The sequence below is a fragment of the Haliotis rubra genome, unplaced genomic scaffold (genome assembly GCF_003918875.1).
Source record: "Haliotis rubra isolate DU_JTF1 unplaced genomic scaffold, ASM391887v1 Scf93, whole genome shotgun sequence".
In the NCBI taxonomy this organism is placed as follows: Eukaryota; Metazoa; Mollusca; class Gastropoda; order Lepetellida; family Haliotidae; genus Haliotis; species Haliotis rubra.
In genome coordinates this window covers 1,724,769-1,748,931 of record NW_025767668.1, presented here as the reverse complement: position 1 = coordinate 1,748,931, position 24,163 = coordinate 1,724,769, and the positions used below count along the sequence as shown (strand labels likewise).

The following is a 24,163-nucleotide window of genomic DNA, read 5'->3' as shown; positions in this document are numbered from 1 at the left end:
ATTTTTTGCTAATTCTTTTCAGCGGACAGATCAAGTTCAAAGCAAATTGGCAGTTTTACATACCCTAGCCCTTTGGAACAAATTATAACACTTCAGTTGTTAGGTGTAATCAGATTTCGAAACTGATCAAATTCCAATACATTTCATGTTATTTTTTTATGCTCTGAAAGCTGGGTATAATCATATTATAAGCAAACTTAGAGACTGTGGCATCAAGCTTGATCATATTTATAGAGCCAAATTGAATAATATTTGTCACAATGACTACAAAATTGTTTGCATCAATATTTGCTTCATTTCTTATATATGTATCTATGGATTAGGCTTCAAATTAAGAGGAAAATCTGTCAAAACGGGACCCATTAGGAAGAACGATAAACACACACTGGTCAGAGATGTGGAAATAATCTCATAACAGCAACACCAAAACAACCTCAGGAATTCAACCCGAAGCTGTCAAATGACTTCAACTCCAGGAAGCTCGGAGATAAAAATAACGAAAGTACATTTCGCAATTCTTGAAACCAATTCCATGCAGGCCGGGTATTTTGAGATTTGTTATTTAATGTCAATGGAGGACTTCTGTCGGTTAAAGAGAATGAAGGAGAATTGAAATGAGAACACTACAATGATTAACTGGCATAGTTTTAACAAGATTATGTTTGAAATGTGTTTTTGTTAATAATTTCTCCCCCAAACAACAAAACCAATCGATGAAATGAAATATATACATTCTACACATGGTTGATGGTTTCGTGTTTCGATAGAACCAAATGTTTCTCCTTATCCTCGGAAGGAGACATCTGAGATCCACAGTGTGCTTATACACCTCAGTATAGTCTCAAATCGCTGAATACTGTTGATTGTTTAAAATGTCTCTGTCGGCGCTGACTGTGAAAAACATGGCCATTAAGTGATAAGAAACCATTCATTGAGACTGAAAAATAAACTGGTCTGGTGTAACCTATTGCATCTGAGATAAGGAGTATTTCAATATGCCATGTGTATTTCACCTGGAGGATGTTCATTTCAGTCTAAGGCCAGACTTTTTTTATTTCTTTGTTCGAAGAAATCCTGTTGGAATTAGGAAAAGATATAAACAAAAGGACATTGCAGATATTTTGGTTTTGAATACAGTTGTCTGGATCTGTTGCCATATAGACATAATTCTGTTTAACATATTGTATACATAATATGTTTTGAGGGGAACACTTAATTTGCATTTCAAAGAATAAAGACATGAGCTGATTATAAAAATGGCATGTGTCATAAGCATAACTGCTAAAATTGTATTTTATCTAACAAATATATCACTCTTTATTTAATGACACAATGTAATGATTATCTTGTTATTCCAGTAAACTGAATAGCTTTTGCCTTCAAAGGCCATTCAAATTGTGGAGATAATTTCAGCCTTTGCATTCTATTTTTCTGTCAAAATCTTCAAAATGATAAAATCTCCAGACTTAATTAAACCATTTCTACAAGTTTGTCCACCAGTGCTTTTAAATATTTCAAAATGGTCTGGCTGATTATCCTGTCAAAATTTTGTATATTTGAGATTAAAATCACAGAAGTGTCTCAACCAAACTGAGACAAATAACAACAAGATCTCCTGTGCCCAGACGACTCTCCCGAACAGAGATACTATCTTCCACATGACTGCTCTCAAACATTGAACATCAAAGCCCCCCTCATCTGAATCTAAGCTCTTTATCTAATTAATCTTAGATTATCCCTCTTTGAGTGGTCCCTGGTCAAGCATAGTGGACAGACGCCTATTCAGAAGACTGGACATTCTATTCAGGGCCCTTTTAGCACAATACAGATCTATCAAATCAAATAAACACTCTTGTCAATGATAATTCACCCTGAACCAATCACCCTCGTCCCATCTGGTCTGAAGCCCACATCTGCACTTCTTATCTCCCCTTAGTGAGAGCTCTCTGCATTATGGAGGCAGAAACGAGTAAGCTCAGATAATGTAATTGTCATTCAGGCTTCATTAAATCACAAATATTTCATTAAAGTGCAGTATGGTAGCACTAATAGGTGTTGAACAGATGCTATACTAATTAACAAGCAAATAACACAGGTTCATCGTTGGTTATAGTTGTCGTTTGTTGAAAAGGACAGAAATGTCATATCGTTTAATGGCATTTCATATCAACTTAAAACTAAATTAACTATATCTTGCAACATTGCATATTAATTCCATTGCTTAATAATTCCATTTTCAGGGTTGTTAAACTATATTACTCATTCGACATAAATATTTGATAAATATCACATGAATGTATTTAATTTCACCCCATTTTGTCATATTCAAGACACAAACGATAGTCAGAGGAAGCACAAGTTTGTCATTAACACCAAAACTTTTAGAGTTTCTGTTCCAGGAACTATTAACCTTGTCACATCAAGACACCAGCTGACATATAACGTGATGGTTTCCTAGCTAAGTGCTATAACTACCCTCCTTCACAAGTATGTTTGGATAACCAAATACTTAATTCAATTTGCGCAAAACAAGTGAATATCTTTCCATAATGGTAAACACATGGCACCAGTCTGATAATTTGCAAACTGAACTGGAACCACTTTTGGACACACACTTCAATAGTTGTAGGATCATTGCATAGCTGCACTGGAAACCAATGACTGGAAGACATCTGAATTCGTTCGTGGCTGTGGCACCTTCAAGTAGACCATTTAAATAGGAAAAAAAATGGCAAATTCTGTTTTCAGTGTATCTTGAAATCTTTGATCTTCAAAAACGCAAAACTACTTCTTTGCCAAATAACATCTACTTTCCCGGGGTATTTATCTTCATCTTGTTCTTATTGATGTTCTTTTCAAAGAGACCACGAGATGTGTCGCCCACTGAAATGTTGAGAACCATAGAGGTAATTGTGAGAACCTCTTACATTATTTTTTATGGCGGTGTTTTCTTTAAAACTTAATTAATGAGGCATCATTGGTTGACCTTTGACAGTTCAAAGTATTTAAGTAAACCTACAATTTTCACAGTTATGTAATCAGTCTTGTGTCTAGTAATTAAAGGCCCTGGGGGTATTAAAGCTGTAATGAATAGAGCAGGCGGACTGCAATCTACAAAATGAAGAGCGAAATGGACATGCAATAGACAAGCCCGATCTGTCTCTCCCAGGCATTGCAGATCACTTGCAGATTCCACTTGTCTATTATCTAGTGAATTGATGAGCAAAAGGGATTTTAGCCAAAGACCTTCCGTCTCAATTTCACTGTCCCCTGGAGTTAAAATAAATACAGGGGGCAGTTGAAGGTGTAATTTACGATGTACTTCCATAATTACATGCCCTATAAGGAAGAAGGTTTGCGACAAAATTCCTGTATTTACTTTCCCAATGACCAGTCGTTAATTTCAGGTGAAATGTACAGGTGTTCAATTTCAAGTTGATGCTTGACGTTGGTAATTGTATGTTTCAACCTTGAGTTCAAAGGGGGAGCAAAGCGTGAGTGAAATTGACATGCTTTTACCTCCAGAAGGTTGCAACTTTCAGTGGGGGCCAAAGTGCCCTGTGATGCAATGAACAATTTAATTAAAAGTGGCTAATTATGAAGTACGCGGACTATTAAAACTGACACGGCCAGCAGACCTGGATCTTCGTCTGTAATGAAATTCAAAAACCCATCAATCCTTGCTCTTTCCTATAGTCTGTGAGCCAGCAGAAACAAGAGTCCTGGCCCCATGTTAATTACATTATAAACCCCTTAATTTCAACTCCACCAAATTAGTTATTGTCTCATTAGAAATCAATTATTGGTCATTGTCAACCATCATGCAAAGTTATTTAAAAATCTTACATAACCATTATTCCCTTGCTAATTTAGGAAAATGTTCCACTTCCAAATATGCGACTCAAAATGAAACTTCAATGAAGGAACATGGAGGACCTAGTTTTGCATTAAGGCGCTGATTTCACATCTTTTTCATGTTAATTACACAAAGTGAGTGACATTTGTGACAGCTCTATGATAGACACACCTCTGTGTGGCCAAGGGACTTCTTCGCTACACTGTCTAATCAGGATTACTGTAAATTTGGAACCAGGAACTTGGATTTTAGGCTTGCAGACAATGAAATTAGAGATTTTCTCCTAATTCAAAGAATAATGCAAGAGAACTGGTGCTGAGAACTTTCTTTGTCATGTGATAGTTGACGTCGCCCAGCGGCCTCTCGCTGACATCACTGAAATCCCTTTGTTTCCATAATGAAAAGAAACAGAAGCTGAAATAAAACCCTTTTTTTTAATTCAGGAAAGAAGAAAAAAATAGAAAAGAAAAAGCAGGATTCAGTGTCAAATATTTCACTCTTTAGCAGACACAACGACTGCAGTCAAATTCTTTGTGAAATACACAAAGAAATTGATCTCCAATTTTCTAACTCTTAATACTGCAAACTCACATACAAGGTCTCTTAAATTCTAAATAAACTCTCATTTCATCCCTTATGTAACAAAATTTAAAACATGTCATCTTAACCAGATAAATAATATCTCTCAATATTTTGCCAAATTAAATTTGAAAAAATTTAATTTAACAAAATTGAAATTAACTTCAAAACATCAATAATCAGCCCCAACCTGAATTTTCACTGAAACATATGTAAATTTAATGAATGTCTGTGTCATAGATTAAAGACGATGATGTCAATTTCTGCATGACTGACATCCCTTTAGTGTTATCTACAGCTGTGTCTACACAGTTAGTACCACAGAGGCCTAACTGCAATAAGCATGGCCGAGAGAAAGGAGCGTTACGTGACTAGAAATGTACAAGGCAATCTGCGGCTCCTCGAAGGAGCCAGTCAGTCTGAAACCTGCCTATAACGAGATAGCCTCATCTCAGTGTGCCCCGTCTATACTTCCCTTGACATACCTGTATAGAGTGCTGATGTATAGATGCATGCTGAAACTGACGAGCCTTGAAATTGATGAGTCTATTTTATGCCTAATGCCACTTAGCTACATGAAACTTACACACAACCAAGAAATGGTAATTTACATGGACGCCCATGTTTATTTGGTACCGAAATTTACGCCATTTTGAAACTGACGATCTGAAATTGATATTGATTTCTATTAAATATCTTTGCACATAACGTTGTATAAATGCTATATACAACCTTTATGTTTGACAAAGGATTACCTCCCAAGCATTACAGCAGCCCTTTGGACTCAATCTGACAAATAAAGACAATTTCAAGAAATCGACTGTCAACTTGACAATAATAAATCTGGAGAGAATACATCTCTCTGCTAACATAACATCTAATCATGTTGGATTTGCTTTGAACAAACCTGCAATGAGTTTGTTTTAACTTGAGTTTTATCATTTAAATGATATATTACACCTGACTCTGAGACATAAATTCAGAAGCCCTCTCGAATGGCTGCTCGTCCAGATGAAACCTCCAACAATATTCCACCTACAAAATCTGATCTATGTAATGTACATATCATCGTAAGTTTCAGAAATGTACAAGGTGTCCCGTAAGTTTCAGAAATGTACAAGGTGTCCATTCAAATATGACTCACTAGCCACACAAAAGGGTTGTTAATTTCAAATCATTGGAGACATTGTCAGTAGGACTATTGACAGAATTATGTATAATGAAATCAAGCCCCAGCGAAACTGCTACTATGTTATTCTAGAAGGTTTGTATTCCAGAAAGACACAATGAATCCTTATGACTTGGTCTCCAAATTTTACACGTTGTTAATCTTTCATGAAAGCCATTGTAATATGAAAGATCAAGGACCCTTTATCCTTCCAACTATTATTTTTATACACATAAAGGACTTGCGATATTCATTGACGCTACCAGTAATAGGTTGCCTTTGGAATTGATCTCATACCAGTAGGTGTGTACTACAAATGAAATTGACAACACAGCCCCTGGAATATATGTCTCCTCACACGCTGCTATAGATTTCTACCAGGTTGGAAATGTTTTGAACAGCTGTTTATATTGAAACTGTGATATTGGCGAGATTCTCCAGATGTATATTTCACAGCAACCACCTAATATGGACATGCACTGCACCCTACCCAAGATGGACAAAAGGACACTGGCGAATACAACAGGGGTATCCATTTCATACGTCGTGACTTCCTGCCGAAATAGGCCTCAAAACCAATTAAATAAACACGGTATTCACCCAATGACCGTTTGTTTCGTAAACTGTCATTGAGTGGGTGAAATAGGTTCTTCATCACTGTCAATTGTAGTATGTAATGACCTGAACTGGTACACTTGTAGACCCGCACCCTTTCCCCACCTGAAACTGACAACACCGTCACCACAGTGAAATAGACACCAGTGCGATATATACATGGTGAAACGAACAACTGCCACCTACTGTTACTACCCACTGACAGCAATAATGACAATATGGTCACATTGTTTACAAGTGAGTTGTCTATTTCATGTGACACACTCATTACTAATATATAGGTGACTGTGAAATGGGAGTGGTTAGTACTGGCAGATATAATGTCGCGAAGTCATGACAGGCTGGCTACCATCTTAAGGTGTTTAGAAAATGTTTTCATGCATAAAGATAATGACACATTAAGCTATGGATAATTAGGTGACAAAATGTAATCAGCATGAAATTGACATACACATGGCTTGTTTGGGCATGAATCCTCCAGTTATTTCTGAAGATACATAAATAATTTAAGTGCTTGCTGAAGACATCTACAGAGTGTTAACATAACAAGTATTTACACAGTGAGTGAATACCAAAATTGGAATTTAGAAAAACTGATTAATTTGGAAATAAACCCCCTAACATTTTTTTAATTTTTATGGAACCAGATGTTTATTGATTCCATAGATCAATGCTAATGATGTCAATCACCAGATCATCTGGTCCACAATAGCATATGTACAGAACTCTATCATATAGTTCGAATATTGGAAATGTCAACCAACCAACCAAGCAACCAACCAACCAACCAACCAACCGACCAGTGAGTGAGTGAGTTTAATTTTACGCTGCACTCAGCAATATTCCAGCTATATGGCTGCGGTCTGTAAATAATCGAGTTTAGACCAGACAATCCAGTGATCAACATCATGAGCATCGGTCTATGCAACTGGGATATGATGACATGTGTCAACCAAGTCAGCGAGCCTGACCACCCGATCCCATCAGTCGCCTCTTACAACAAGCATAGGTTACTGAAGATCAACCCTAACCAGGATCTTCACCAATGCAACCAAGAGATAAACACCTCATTAAAGACACCAGAATAAAATACTACTAAGACCTTTTTACGTTCACTAAATTTGTGTCATTTGGGGAGGTGACTTAGTCTCCCTTTTTGATACAAAAAACAACTTGTGTCTTTTTTGTTTTCAATACTGTCACAGTAAATTTGAAGTCAGTTTAATGACCCTCCCAAGGCTCTTAACTTTATGCCCCCTCTTAGCTTGACATGGTTGTTGAGTTCCCTCAGTCTCCCAACCCACCTCCCCTCTCACATGTAGTGGAACTATAAGAACCCTTTCTCACCCCTAAGGAGTCTGTATGTTAAATCATCATTTAGTGAGCTGCAACATTTCATATCAATTACTATGCCTAGTGCTGGGAAAGCCAGACTTAATTGCATTGCTAATGAACAAACCAGAAGAGCATGTTTAAGTAAGTGGGCGTGTCCTATGTTAATGTTCAGTTCATCAGCCTGAGTCCCACCTGCCCAGGGTAGAGGGCGTTGCTGTAGGGGCATTGTGCCCTGTGCACTATGGTCACAGCGTCCTTCCTGACCGCTTGACCACACAGGGTCATCGTTTTGTCCGAGCCTGCCCTTCTGCTAATCCCACAAAGTAAAACATGGTCACTGATACTCCCCATTGTCCAAAAGTCTGTTTGACCACAAGCTCTTGTTCTTCAACTTGCACGGACAATAAAACTCACCTGTAAAGCACGACAGGTAGAGAGGACCCCCCTCTAAGATAACAAGACCATGGTATTTGAACAAAGGGGGTTTATTATACACAAGAAGTCAGAGACTAGCTTAACGTAGAGATTCAATTTTTGATGTTTTGCAGGTTCAACTGTCAGCCTTAGAAATAGGGATCTGATATGGACAATAAAATAGGCTCATACGATACCCCAGAGTTCATTTACCGAAGGATATTTGTGAGGCTATTTCTCAAACATACTTACCATCCCATTGTCAGTATGGACTCACCCACAAACCTCAGTGATAATTTTCTTTTCAAGTTTTTCTTTTGAAGGATATAAGCCTAAAGAATAGTACTTTTGGAAATTCAACATAATAGGTAGTTAGGAAAGCAGTCTCCAGGTAATATCTACCATGTTTCCACCAAGAGAATAGATCATCTCTTCGCTTCAGATAACCCAAACATTGTTTGATATTGGTCAGTGAAGCTTGACCTTTTTAATAGTAAGGTGTACATTCCAGGCATAAAGTGACTATACACCAAGAATGCTCTACTGCTGACTCCATTCCGCTTCACTGGTTGATAATCACCATGGAAAGAGCAGCGAAGATATTTTCCAGTAGAATTTCAATACATTTGGCCCCTAACTGCTGAGAATTGTGGTTACACATTGAAAAAAGGCTAATACCTTTATATACTTCAGTTCATCACAGGACTCTCTCCAGGACAGGCTTTTTTATAACTTTGGTTACAAATCTTATTAGTACGAATCTTATCTTTTCAGTAAAAATCCCCATGAACCACCAGGGGTTATTCCCTGTCCCGAATGTAAACTGTACTGTTAACCCCCCACCCCCACTTAATTACCCTCACTATCCATACAAAATGTCTGAAATACTTTAATTAAAACCTGTTGAAAATATATCTTAAATCGTCCCTACCTCTGCTTCAGATGGGTATTTGTTTCCATCTACAGAACATTTTGAGAACAACAAGAAAATTGTCATGAATTTATTGTTCCTTGAGAGAATAACTACAGTTATATGAAAATATATCATTCATTCATAATTTTGTTTATGATCTATAATGGTATCCCCTTTTGAGTAGGGATTTTGGACAATTTAAACAAGTTCATCGTATGGATGCTGTTGTTGCAGTTGTAGCTGTTGTAGCTGCTGTTGCTGTTGTCCTTGTATTCATACATACTTACAAGAGCAATGGTTCTAACATAAGTTTCTAAACTGTGTTCCTGATCTTCCAATAGGAATTTTAATGGCCGTAAAAAATATAAATATTTACCAAACATAATAAATGTCCACAACCTATTCCTCTTAATCAATATGGTCAGGCTCGCTGGCTTGGTTGACACATGTCATCGGTTCCCAATTGTGCAGATTGATGCTCATGCTGTTGATCACTGGATTGTCTGGTCCAGACTCGATTATTTACAGACCGCCGCCATATAGCTGGAATATTGCTGAATGCGGCGTAAAACTAAACTCACTCACTCTTTATCAATAACTTGTCAGGTGCTCAAGAGTTGTGAAACTGACTTAAACAGCTCCAAATGGTGTTTACTGTAAATTTAACAGATGCCATGGAAACTCAAAGAATGCTGTGTGCCATGTTTAGCACCAAGTAACTGCAAAGGGAAGGGTCTCATCATTCACGCTAATTTTACCAGTTGGTGATTTCTACCATTAAGTGCAAGCTAATTGTAAACAAAGAGCCAAGTTATCACTTGTGTAAATCAATGAAGTTTGCACACATGACATAATGCTCACACAATAAAATATGTTTTGTAATCTGCAGCTGAGAGACAGTCCCTTCATCTCCAACATGTTTGTGCAATGGACGATATGATGCAGGCTCCGAAATTGACCGGAATATGGATATCTCTTACAAAAAATATGGAATACATCTTTAATATCAAAGTGAAAGATTTGTAGCTCAGATTGTGAAAATTTTGCAGTTGCTAATCTTAATTGTTTTATGTAAGAAGGAAATTCAAATAGAATCCATCTCTATTCTGAATGTATAAATGTTGATGCTGCTGCAACGTTTGGTGGGGAGGTGGTGGCGACATTAGCCGTCTTTTGAATCCAGCTATGCAATCTTTCCCTCTAACTGACTGACTGACTGAGTTTAGTTTTACTCCAGCAATATTCCAGCAATATCACGGCGGGGGACACCAGTTCCCTCTAACTACTTCTCTAAGTTTTATATTAAATAAGGGGGGTTTATTATATTTCATTCTCACTGACGCAATCAATAATGAACAAATATTCCTTACATACAGCCATCTCTGACACTCCATAGACAAGGCAACATCATAATCATATTATGTAAATACTGAACATCATAAAATGTCATGAAACCGCAATTGACCTTTCCCATCCCCGAGTTTACAGACAAATTAATCACATCTGTTTCAACTTAACATTTGGGTTTGGGGACTAATGTAGAAGCGTCACGTTAAAATACCATAATTCATAATCAAAGAATAATTTGGAAAGGATTTCTTGACCCACTGCTGAGTCAATTTACAGTTAAACACAAATAACCTGGTACATAGTGAGCATAGCTTTGACATGCTAAATATACACATGCGGTCGTGAATGTGCTTGGTCAACAATGTTGTATCCTCATAATGAACTTTTCTCATCTTCTCAGACAGGAGAGTCACTCGTAACTTCAAAAGCAGTCGCTTTGCCAACATAGCTGAGGCTCTAAAGAGCCTGAGAAATTTGACCGAAGGTTCGGACATAGATTTAACCCGTTGACTCGCAAGTATTGACACAACGCAGCCTCTGAAGGAAGAACAGTGAACAAACAGGTAGAAGAGAGCTCGTTATCCTCGCCACAGGTAAATTTAGGCCGAGGGGACAGGGTGCCTATGTTGACAATACAATAGGCACTTTTTTGCCTCCTCTCTTTTCATGTTTTTAACATGACATGAATTTTTACGGGACATGATGTATGGATTAGAGGGCATTTCCTGTTCATTCTAAAAATGTTTACTATTTTGGTCACATTTTACTTCCATAAAAAGATTTTCTGTCAAGAATTTTTAGTTCTTTAAAATATTCTATTTAAAAAAAAGGAATGGAAATATATTCATCATGTGCTTTTTTAATTAACTGAATTGCAAATGAATATTGAAAATGACAGGTTTTTAATGCACCAAATCCACATCCTAAAGTTTGTAAATGTAAATGTAAATGAAAATGTACCCTATGTAAATGTAAATGTAAATGTACCCTATGTAAATGTAAATGTAAATGTAAATGTACCCTGTGTAAATGTAAATGAACATGTAAATGTACCCATGTAAATGTAAATGTAATTGTACCCTATGTAAATGTAAATGTAATTGTAAATGTACCCTATGTAAATGTAAGAGAACATGTAAATGTAAATGTAAATGTAATTGTAAATGTACCCTATGTAAATGTAAATGTAATTGTAAATGTACCCTATGTAAATGTAAATGTAAATGTAAATGTACCCTATGTAAATGTAAATGTAATTGTAAATGTAAATGTAAATGTAAATGTAAATGTAAATGTACCCTATGTAAATGTAAATGAAAATGTAAATGTACCCTATGTAAATGTAATGTAAATGTACATGTAAATGTAAATGTACCCTATGTAAATGTAAATTGTAATTGTAATTGTAAATGTAAATGTAAATGTACCCTATGTAAATGTAAATGAACATGTAAATGTAAATGTACCCTATGTAAATGTAAATGTAAATGTAATTGTAATTGTAAATGTAAATGTAAATGTAAATGTAAATGTAAATGTAAATGTAAATGTACCCTCAGTGGATAAGTATGTGCTTGATTTTCATTCTCAACTCCCTGGGAAAAATACAACCCAAACTGCCTGTGAGGAGCTGGATGGTTAACTGTTGCATTAACTTCCAACATCATACTGTGTGAATCAAAAGAAAAAAACCCAAAACATTAAATAAACCTCTTTTGGTCAGAAAAACTGACATTAATAACAATTGTTAATTCTTTTATCAAAAAACTTTCAAAGGAACTGTTTCATCTTAATAAACAGGTAAATCTGTTATTAGAACAATGAACAGGAAATATAATGGTTTAATTTCTTCCTAATCTCAATGTTATTTCCAATTTACAGTTTCTTCCCGACCTTTGACTCTGCAGGTCAACCTGGTAACCTCTTCCTGTGACCACCTGGTGGTCATCAAGGGCAGGTAATGCGACAAAGGATGACCCCTGGCCTTTACCTAATGACAACTTTGTGCAGGACACACAGCCAAACAGACAACGCTGATTGCAATTGACGTATTTACTTAATCCCAGATCGAGATAATGTCAACACTGTATATCTCTTCGGTGAACTTGACATGTTTATTCGACATTATTAGTGTTATTCTATTTAAATAATAAACAAAATGACATCTGAAGATCGATAAATGTTACTTTATGATGTTGACAAACTGAAAAGCAATCATGATGATGTAATGTCTTTGTGAAATCTACATCAGTTTTAACATCATGAATGGTATCTATGCGACCTTTGACACCTGTAATTGTCGTAACGTCAGGGTGTTATCTTAATGAAATGTGTGTCTATCTTGAAACAACAAGCACTTGATACGATGTACATACACTGACGACCCGAATAACATCTGTCAGTCACTGAATGAAATGTACGTCAATCTTGAGATTACAATTAGCCATAATATACCTCGCTCTACTCAACTCCTATCAACCAGGCCCCAATGAACACACATCAAAACAGCCACTAACAGATTTTCACATAATTTACCAACATCAAAAGTTGAGACCGAAAAAAAGGTTCCAGAAAATTCTCAATTTGGATCAAGGGGCTCATTGCAAGAATGGAACCCTAATCCAAGTTCAAAGTAAAATCATAATGACTAACCCACTATGCATTAAATGATCGAATTTCATATGAAATTAATTTCGTTTTAGAGTTTGCAGGGTGACAAGAAATAATTCCACATGCGTGATCTGCACTTGTGAAAGCATGCCCCCGTTTTAATGTACATTTCCAATGACCACAGGACCATGCCTCTGATATAACTCTGGACAAAGAATACACACTGTTTTCTTTCGCCCTGACAGTATGATCCCCAGGGTACATAGAGATTAAGGACCCAGGAACAATCCTCATCTCACCCCTCCCTCTGCAGCTGACATCATATTGCTCTCTACTATCATGAATTTTTATTAACGGTACTTAAGTTTGATGCAAAGACGTTTGATTGACAGCAATGTAATCCTGTGATATTGGTTCCACTTTAGAGTTTATCCCCTTCAATGACCCTTGCTACTGATTCCGTCCAGATAAACGAGGGCGAGTAAAGATTTGAATAAAAATTCATGCAACTGTCAGAAATTGTATCTTGTAACCTAATATCATCCATCTCTCAATACCTCCATGTGTAATGTGATGAACGAAACCAAATGCCAATAACGAAGCCAGTTTTTAGTGTGTCATCCTTTTTCAGAATGGTCAGACATTTCTATGTGACATTATCTCATCAGTGAAAAAGGATATGACAGAAAGTCATGCTGGTTTGTAATTTGTTCCTTCATGTTCCCCTTTAAGTTTATTGACAACAATTTCTGAATTAATAATCCAGGACTGTCACGTTTGTTATGCATTATTAATGACCCTGCTCTTAATCAGTTCAATGAAATGGTATATGTGAGTTGAAATCCGAGACATACTTCTAATCTTATTTGAACTGTGTCATATTTTATTTAAGGGACTGGTTTATATTCTTATCAAGCCAGACAGAATCGTACATTTTGTTTTATTAGATCATCTTGAACCACACTCAAGGTGCATAGGCTACATTAGAGCAAAGGGGAAGAGGGGAATTTAAGTACATATTAGTATGGAAGTGATGTTAATACCAAGAAGAGAAACATACATTTTATAACATCTTTTAAAATTATTTCTTGATCGTAGGATGTGTGGTTTCATAAATTATCTTAATTAAAATATGCTTAAATTACATCTTTCAACACTAGAAATGTTTTGTTTTGTGTTCTTTTTCTTTCGCAAAGTCAAAGTTACAATGAAACTCAAACAAAAGTAATTATTCTGTTATACGATGATAATATATACGTACATAAATATAACCATTCGTATTAATTAACCAATATATCTATTCAACACAAATAACTATTAATCCAAATTTCACTAACATTTCCTGATGACATTTACAAGTTGAACATGAATCCATGTATTATGATGTTTCAGACATATATGCTTCATCACTTATAAAGAGGGAAAGAGTAATTGAGCGGGGAGTTTCCGTTCTACCCAGGAGCAAGGGAGAAGCGACATTGTGTCAACAGTAATCAAAGGGGCATAACCCCTGACACCGGATTGTCAAACAATCACTCATAACACCAGATGACAATTTGAAATGTCACAAATAGATCGCTTTCCATCCGAATAAATACATCCGGTGGTATTTTTAAAATACCACCAGCAGATGGCAGTATTGATAATGTTATACAGTAAAAGAAATTTGGAGATGTTTAGGACAGATAGACAGAACGTAAAGTGACAATTAGAAAGATAAGACCAATTATCTTTGTTGATGAGGAGTCTAGTGACAGGGGCCAGATGAATCATTACTGAATTTCATGTTTAGCGATACTGCCCACTAACCCATGAGAGAGAGAGAGAGAGAGAGAGAGAGAGAGAGAGAGAGAGAGAGAGAGAGAGAGAGAGAGAGAGAGAGAGAGAGAGAGAGAGAGACAGAGAGAGAGAGAGGAGAGAGAGAGAGAGAGACAGAGAGAGAGACAGAGAGAGAGAGAGAGAGAGAGAGAGAGAGAGAGAGAGAGAGAGAGAGAGAGAGAGACAGACAGAGACAGAGAGAGACAGACAGACACAGAGAGAGACAGACAGACAGACAGAGACAGAGAGAGAGACAGAGAGAGAGAGAGACAGAGACAGACACAGACACAGAGAGACAGACACAGAGAGACAGACAGAGAGAGACATACAGAGTGAGAGAAAGAGACAGACAGACAGAGACAGAGAGAGACAGACAGAGAGAGACAGGCAGAGAGAGAGACACAGAGAGAGGGAGAGAGACTGTTTGTCTAAATCGGATCTACAAGTGTGGCTTTGTAAGAGTGAGAGAATGTTGCATCTCACAACAAACACATCGCAGGAGTGCTGAATCCTGTCACAATGTCACATCTTACATGACCGATGCATCTTACAATAATTTCAGGCATATCACTACTCAGTAGAATGTAAATTCCTACAAGGTGACAGGGCACTTGAAAATCACATCCTACAACAGGAGCTTTGCATCTTTAAAAGTAGAATGTTACATTCTCAAGTTCTTTGAATGTTACAAGAACGTTACAGCTAAAACTGAGAACAACACATCAGGAAGAAGACCATCACATCCTCTATGAGAATGTTACATCTTTAAAACTAGAATGTCACATCCTACAAGAACTTAGCATCTTACACGAATGTTACATCCTAAACTGAGAACAACGCATCTGGCAACAAGTCCGTCACATCCTCTGCGAGAATGTTCCATCTTAAACTAGAATACCACACCCTACAAGAACTTCCTATCCTCCGGGAATGTCACATCCCAAAACAATGACAGAGCACTGAGAAACATTCCTGGGAAACGGTACCAAAGACATCAAAATCAAACCCAAACCACGCCTTTACATATCTTCCTGTGTACACCTCAACCATGCTTACATCATCTTCCTGTCAGAGTTCCACCTAGCTAGACTTTTAAGGAAAAACATCTATTTAAACAACTTTATTTCTTTTAATCCTACTCCTGAAAAAGCACTGTTAATATCAACATACGATTACGTATTGAATTACCTTGCATCATGTACTATCAGATCGTTTTCTTTCAAACCGATGAAAATACATTATTTATTATCCACTTTATATCATGCAGGCTTAAATAACTATACAGAAAGGTGATTTTACTTGACAAGATTTAATACAAAAAGTTAAATCCTGGCTCTCTCTAGCTGATCAAAAACCTACTATTGATTATTTGCGGAGCGAAAGTGACAAGCCTGATAGCCAGCATGACATATGCCCCCTTTATCTAGATTTCTGGCAAAATCTCCCTAAACCTGCTGTAAATGCATTTAGATAAGGTGTACTAAACCTTGTTGCTTTAATGGGATTTAAATCTGGAGGAAATCCTTCTTGGCACAAAAAAAACCCCTGATTAATTGAAGGCTTTGGCTGATGGTGTAACTCTGTCCTAAAATGTCATTCTCGTTATGTATCAATGATCGTGTGTTATTGATGATTGCTGACACATATGAATGTGTTCATTTCAATCTCTTACAAAACACTCTCATAAATGTTAATGTGATTTCAAAATAAAACCTGAACTTAAAACTATAAATATATATCTCCGATACTACCAAAAACATTCTTAAGAATATTTATTGTTAATGTTGCCGTAAACACCAAGCAAAGCCATGCACCACTAAAAGAACTCAGGGTTTATTAGCCAGCACGTCATAAAACTAAATAAAGTTAGAAATATGATTTTATGCCAAGCTTTCACAATGTTTCAAAACACACATTGAAACGATGAAAAAAATGGTTAAATATCTGCTCACAAAGTAATTAACATAAACATTTTGTTTAAAAAGACGGGGAATTGATATCACACAAAATGGAACTTTTTACCGAAGATACTGAAATTATTACCATTCCTCAGAAACATAAAACCAGCTAGTCCTGTATAACTTTAATAAAACAATCAGAAAAAAGACAGTCCACTTTATTATTTGTTGGTCAGTTAGGTACACAATGTCATCAAACCACTAACAATTTCATCCACTTCCAGAAAACTGGAAACGTACTCTTGCACATAGCTATCCATCAGTGCGCGGCAGTTGGAGCTTTCATTGATCAGTTACTCAGTTATCTCCCTTTGACTATACTCCAGCACTTCCATCGTGAAACACACTCAATACCAGTTGCCAATTTCCATTGTAAATTGTAAATTTCAAATATAACTCAGCTTGTCATTTTCAATAATTTATAAATCACTATACAACACTAGAAAAACAACTAAAAAACAAAAGTACATATTTGTATTGAAATCAGGATCTGAAAAAACATATCCAAATTTGTCCATGTTTGCAATCTATTTATATGAAAAACAACTCAGATAGGTGAACTAGTACACACGTCTATTTCATATTGAATGAAACTGACAACAGTAATATAGAGCCGGTATTTTGTTCCTTTGATGGAAGATGGGATGTCTGTGAATGTGTCAATTTCTGCATATTTCATCAATCTCCAGACTCCGATGTTCCAACATCGCAGGGTCAGTTTGGTACATTTGTAGATATCAATTTTGTAAAAGGATTGATAAAAAGAAGAAACTGCATCAAAACCTTAGATCACAGGACAATAAATTGTGGTTAACAATAAGTGAATATAACATATGAAAAAATGTTGCTTTTTGAGAGTAACAATTTGAAGAACTAAATGAAAAATTGTTGATAAATGGTTCAAACTCTATGCCATTTCAAAGGTACAAATAGCCATTTTCATTAATTACTATAAATCCCTTTTCATCTAGAATGATTGTCTTATATGTATGGTGCCATCTTCGTAGAACTTTTTTGTAAGATCAATTTTAAATAAAAAAAGCCTCAGCAACGTTCTAGGTTTGGCTTTCACATATCACTCAATCTCTCCACCAAGGACATGATAATTGATGTTCTAAAACAAATAAAACTTGAATAAAATAAAAATTGTGGAAGTTGGATAATGCAGCTTCCATTGCTTTTGTAACACAAACTGAAAACAACAACTTTACATTTGAGAAAATTGATTTGCTTAAAAACTTGACAAAAAGCAAAATAAATCAATTTAATATAGTATTACAGTTATATCGTCGTAATTAATTACTTAGTAACCCTGTCTGCAAGGCTGCCCTCAGTAATGTCGGGAAAACTATTTTAACTAACTGCACACACAGGGAAGTGTTTAATGACTATTGCATGTTCGTTTAAGCCATACTTGATTGGTTAAAAGAATATTGATTGACGCCTAGGCCAGGAAGAGTTGATCTACGTACATTGCAGATGACCCAGTTGAGAATGGACATTTATTTCCTCTTTCGCTAATCTAGTAACAGATTTAGGATGTATAGGATCGTGACGATACGTTTAAGTGACCTTTTATGTAATTAGTCATCCTATTAGCGATGAGATGGAGGATTTGCTGAGTCAGGTAATTTGGAAATCTGCAGTATGTCGTTAAGGTTGGATTTGGCACATGGACATTCTTTATCTTTTTTTTAATCAACCTGCAAAAATTCCAGATTTGTGCTATATTTGTAGGGTAGTGGGGAGGTAATGAAGGGGGCTTGGTTTTGTTTGATTTGTTTTTACAACATATCGCAAAGTTTATTGTGAACTTAGGGACCGTTAATAATTTATGGCTAGGGGGTGGTGATGATGATTTGTATGGAAAAGCATGTACAATGTGAATGCCCCCCCTAAAATATATGCACAAAATAAGTGCCCCCCCTGCATGTCATGTACAAAATCAATGACCCCCATAATTTCTAAGCATAATTTTAAACATATTTTTTAAGTACAAAATAGCTGAAACACACCCCCTCCCCATTACATGTGTACAAAATTTATGACACCCCTGGCTCCCCAGCACAAAATGGGTGACCCCCTCTTAAAATCATCATCACCCCCCCTAGCCATAAATTATGAACGGTCCCTTAGCCGAAACTACTGTACTGTTTGTGGTGGATCGGTTTAGGTGATAGATAATTTTTGTCCTGTCTTGTATAAATTTGCTTGATTAATGATCATAAATTATATTTTCAATTGAGCTAAAATTGTATATTTCAATTATGACCAATACACCTATACATGTAGGTTGAAATTAATTTGCTTTCAAGGCAGAGTACATATTAAAGCTTTTTTTTGGTGTGGAAAATAATACATAATTAGCAGTAAGATATGGGTAACAAACAGATTTTTCTGTTGCAATTGTCTGTGGTGGCACATGGTCCTGTGCACAGAGCTCAGGTCACAAATCAGGTGAAGTTAAACAATGTTGGGCACGGAGAATCCTTGAATGGGTGACCGTGTTTGGCAGCTTGACACCTGAGAGTTTCTAGGACTTCAGTCCTGCCCCACGACGAAGCACATGTGATACATGTGGTCTCACCTCAGGCAAGTGAGTTTGTTCCAAATTGCCTCTGTTCAAGCAGCCGAAAGTGGGTACCCGGTGGGATAAAGTCATGTATCTTTAACCCTCTAGCACCTAACAGGCAGCTGGGTTATCTGGGGTAATAATAATCAGATTGTTTGGGCACCTCGATGCATGCATTGTGCATGGAGCAGTGCGAATGATAAATGGACTATTATTATTATTCCATTACAGAAATTCTGTTTTTCCTAAGAACTACTCAGGGATCTTTCCCTATCTACAAAGATCTTATGCCGGACTGACTGACTGACTGAGTTTGGTTTTACGCCGCTTTTAGCAATATTCCAGCAATATCACGGCGGGGGACACCAGAAATGGGCTTCACTCATTGTACCCATGTGGGGATTCGAACCCGGGTCTTCGGCGTGACGAGCCAACGCTTTAACCACTAGCTAGGCTACACCACCACCCCTTTAATGCCGGAACAACTATACCATAATTATGTGAATTGATAACATGGACAGCTTTGTTGATGGTGATGGTGATGATGATGATGATGATGATGATGATGATGATGATGATGATGATGATGATGATGATGATGCATCGATGATGCAGTGGCGGCGATGATTTGTCTAAGTGAATATTCATGGCCCTAATCAGGATAATTCTAATGATGAAATTCTTTCAACAGTTTATTTTCTGATCACATTACTTTTGCTTTTTCTGTGAGAAAAAAAAATAACCTGTGTTTGGAATTCACTTGATATTCTGTGAGAATGAAAGTGCATTTTGTAAAATGAAATGAACTAGCACTTAAAGTCGTCAATTTCACCCTTAGCCTACTTGTCCGTCATGATACATTGCACTAACGTAACATACATGTCCTGTCTGCCATCATTCATGTTCCCAAGTATGTTTGCAAAATATTTTAAAATATTTTAAATTCCATTTTTGACCTCCAGACTACATTATTTTCATTTCAACATTCCACTTGAAATGAACGACCGAAATGGACTCTCATTCCCCTCCAGATAACGCAAACACTCCTGTGACAGACAGTTTGTTTACAGTGTAATGATTGAGCAATTGACAACAAAATGTTCACACCGTTTGACGCTGCCAAATGGACGTAAAGACGCTTAAATCCCCTTTGCAAATGCTTGATATGAACCCCTGTTTGCAGTTGATAACTTTTTCACCATTTATCTGACCTGAAGTATCCGACAAGTGCTAGACAAGCATAGACTAAAAAATCTGAATTGATCACTAAAAAATTTGCCCATTTTTGAGAGAGAAAACAGATCGAGAAATAATGACCCATCAGCCTCTGTTTCGTATATCATTTGTGCATTGTGATATCACAACTGCATTAAAAGAATAAAATATTATTCATCATAAGAAGAGATGCATTTCAACAGTTTTAATTCCTCCCTACTCTGTAATATTGGCCATTAAAGCTCATTAATGTGTGAAAAACAAGAGAGTATAACAACTTGACAGTCAATCAATGACACACACCAATTGAAGCATTCATAAAATAAAATATTTTTCTTGAACCAAAGCAAAAACAGTCGAAGACTCACCAGAAATAAAATCAATAACACCTTTTGTTTAAAAAAATTCAGTTTGTAAGAGGACATAAATTGCATTAAAAATAACCTCTAAATCATTTCTTTAAAGAATTTCTTTCAGAGCACAAATAGAATTTCTGATCAAAGGGAGCTAACTCCTTCAATCCCAACACACTGATCTTTAGGGAATGGAAAGCATGAAGCTACGAGAGTGGAAATGACAAGCCACGCTCAGAGGCAAGGGCTTTGTGTAGGATAATCCTATTACAATACCATGTGCTAAAACAATGGGGATTTATAATCTTGTTCAAGATTCTGGCTCATAACATTTATTTCCAACATACAGTTTCCAAAATAGATTCAGTTTTCCACACTATTAGCTATAACATGTCGCTGTAGCACATAAACCTTCTTCACAGAATGTATTCTAGTAAAACTGGGATTCTGGGGTGTGAAGACACTGGCATTGACCCTTCTATAAAAGGACATAACTTGTGTTAATAATTCAAGGGAAGGTATATAATTAACATCTGATGACAGACTTTGAATGTCACTGTTACAGGCTACAGATAAAAATGTAAGGCACAAGCTGTTTTGTGGAGAGGTGAAATGTACACATGTCGATTTCTTACGTTAATTTCAATTTTGTTGAAATTGCAAACAAGAATACCACATATACACATGTGCTGTGTATTTGTGAAATCAGGTCAGTTTTGAAGGAATGGTCACCATTATCATAGGCTGATCCAGAGGGGGGTGCAGGGGTTTCTTTGTCCTGAAATTTTGTATGACCATTGAAACTCGGTGAAAATGAAGTGTGCACCCCCTCTTTCTCAAGACTGTGCACCCCTCTTTCTCAAAAAGCTGTAATTGCCCCTGATTATTCTTGATGCTTTTATGAATATTTACATTATATTATTGAGCCGTTGTTTCAGCCATAGAGTGTTTGTTTATCATGCTATGACCAGCAAAGACTGCTTGGAACCTATTCTGTCCAATATTCTGATGCTAACTGCAACAAACTACCAGCTTGCACCTTGTCTTTGAACTGCCTGAATTTTTGGACATTGAATTGAAAGATAAGTCAATATATTACATATGTTTACAACCAAGTCATATCTTTGACATGGAATGTACACATGTCTAGTCTGTGGTCTAGACAACCAGTTGTTCAACTTCCAGTTTTGTGGAAGCCACAGTGGCTGAGCGGGTTAGGCAGCTGACTTTATGCTGGTGAATTAGGTGCCTGACTCTGAGGGTGTGGGTTCGAATCCCAGATGGGTCTCAACCCCACAAAAGTACTAGAATCTGTACTTTACTGAGAAAGTGTAATCTCATATATAATGTGTTACATTTGACTTCTTTGATGAGGATTTTAGAAGTTGAGGTGATGAAGAATGATGATAATTTTATGGATATACAACTTCATTATTCTTGACGACATTTGAATCTATGTCAAAACATTGCCTTTTACAGAATAAAGCGGTTTTATATCCATAAAATTATCATCATTCTTCATGTGTTACATTTGACCACTTCTAAATGGCATTGTGTATTCATACACATACCAAGTGGTCTAATTTACTGTACAGAGTTATCTCCCCTTGTTGTGACAGGATCCTTTGGTCATGGGTTCAAATCAATACCTATGGTTTACACATAAATCCATCTTAAACTGCCATGCCATGATATAACTGAAATACATCAGGAGATTTATTAAATCCATCACCTGATCTTTGACATTTAATGAAATCCTTACCAGTAATCTCCTGATAAATGAAACCAGTACTTACCTGAAAGAAAGAAAAGAAATATTTCAGCATATGATATTGAAAATATTCATCAATTCAGAATTAATTCAGAATCTGTATATACATGATATTGGTTATCAAATGACAATCACAATTTGCCTTCAAATAAGCAATATATGAAAGCCATCACTGCTTTACAGCTTCAGAAATAGCCTGTATGGCAAATGTACATGAAAAGGCATCAATGTGAAAATGATATTATCGATACCTAATGCAATTATCTCCCTTTACACAGACATGGCAATTTGTCAACCATGTATAATGTGCTTTTCACTCATAATGAAATCTACATATAACCTGTTTTCATCATAAATACCTATTTCAGGCTGAATCGGAAGAACAGTAGACAAATCAGCAATGAAGTTGTTGTTGATTTTCAGTGACGCTGACATCGTCAAAGCGTCAGATGTTCATAACTCACTGCTAAGCAAACACACTGAATGCAAGTGAAATGGACGACATGTCACATAACCTCAGGTGATGTACCATGTTTCACATGTCACAACTTCCCTCCTCATCAACATTAGCTCACGGAATCTTCAGTAGACAGACAATATCACAGTTTTTGGCAATCTTCTTAGCTGATCGCATCTAAATAGCTTAATTCTTCGGTTTCAAACTAAATCCGTGATCAGCTAAGAATAAGCAGGAGGAAATACAGGTTTTAGAGATTTGATGCCATGGAATTGCCTGTGGGTGTATGTGAGTAACCGTGATGATTTAACCATTTCAATGACAGCATCTATCAGATTTTCTCATATTCATCTTTTTTTATAAACAGTTCCTCAGGGGAGGTTGATTTCACACCAAGGAGCTTAGTGATAGATGGGAGACGTCATCAGCTGTAATCCTGATCTGCTATATTGCAATCTCTTTTGTGTCGTTACTCAATGAACATCTTCTTGGGTTCTGTACTGTATAGTGGCAAGGGGTTGGGGTTGAAAGGAGTTAGTTGGGGTTGGTAGGGGTTGGGGTAAGGGCTGATTGGGGTTGATAGGGGTTGGGGTTGGTAGTGATCAGGGTTGGGGTTGGTAGGGATCAGGGGTTGGGGTTGATTGGGGTTGATAGGGGTTGGGGTTGGGGTTGGTAGGGGTCGGGGTTGGTAGTGATCAGGGGTTGGGGTTGGGGTTGGTAGGGGGTTGGGGTGGTAGGGATCAGGGGTTGGGGCTGTTGGTAGGGGTTGATAGGGATCAGGGGTTGGGGTTGGTATGGATGAGGGTTTGGGTTGGTAGGGTTGGCAGGGATCAGGGTTGGGGTTGGCAGGGGTTGGGGTTGGCAGGGATGGTTGGGGTTGCAGGGCCAGGGTTGGCAGGGTTGGGGTTGGCAGGGGTTAGGGTTGGCAGGGGTTGGGGTTGGGGTGGGGGCAGGGGTTAGGGTTGGCAGTGGTTAGGGTTGGCAGGGGTTGGGGGGTGGCAGGGGTTGGGGTTGGCAGGGGTTGGGGTTGGCAGGGGTTAGGGCTTGGCAGTGGCTTGGCAGGGATCAGGGTTGGGGTTGGCAGGGGTTGGGGCTGGGTTAGTAGGGTTGGCAGGGATCAGGGTTAGGGGTTGGCAGGGGTTGGGGTTGGTAGTGGGTTGGGGCTGGCAGGGGTTGGGG

General features: G+C 37.2%; 1 protein-coding gene across 1 annotated transcript in view; it reads right to left on the bottom strand.

The window, feature by feature from the left end:
* Positions 1–24,163, bottom strand: part of LOC124264527 (ephrin-B2-like) — a 330,127-nt gene that overhangs the window by 164,623 nt on the left and 141,341 nt on the right. The gene's annotated exons all lie outside the window — the stretch shown is intronic.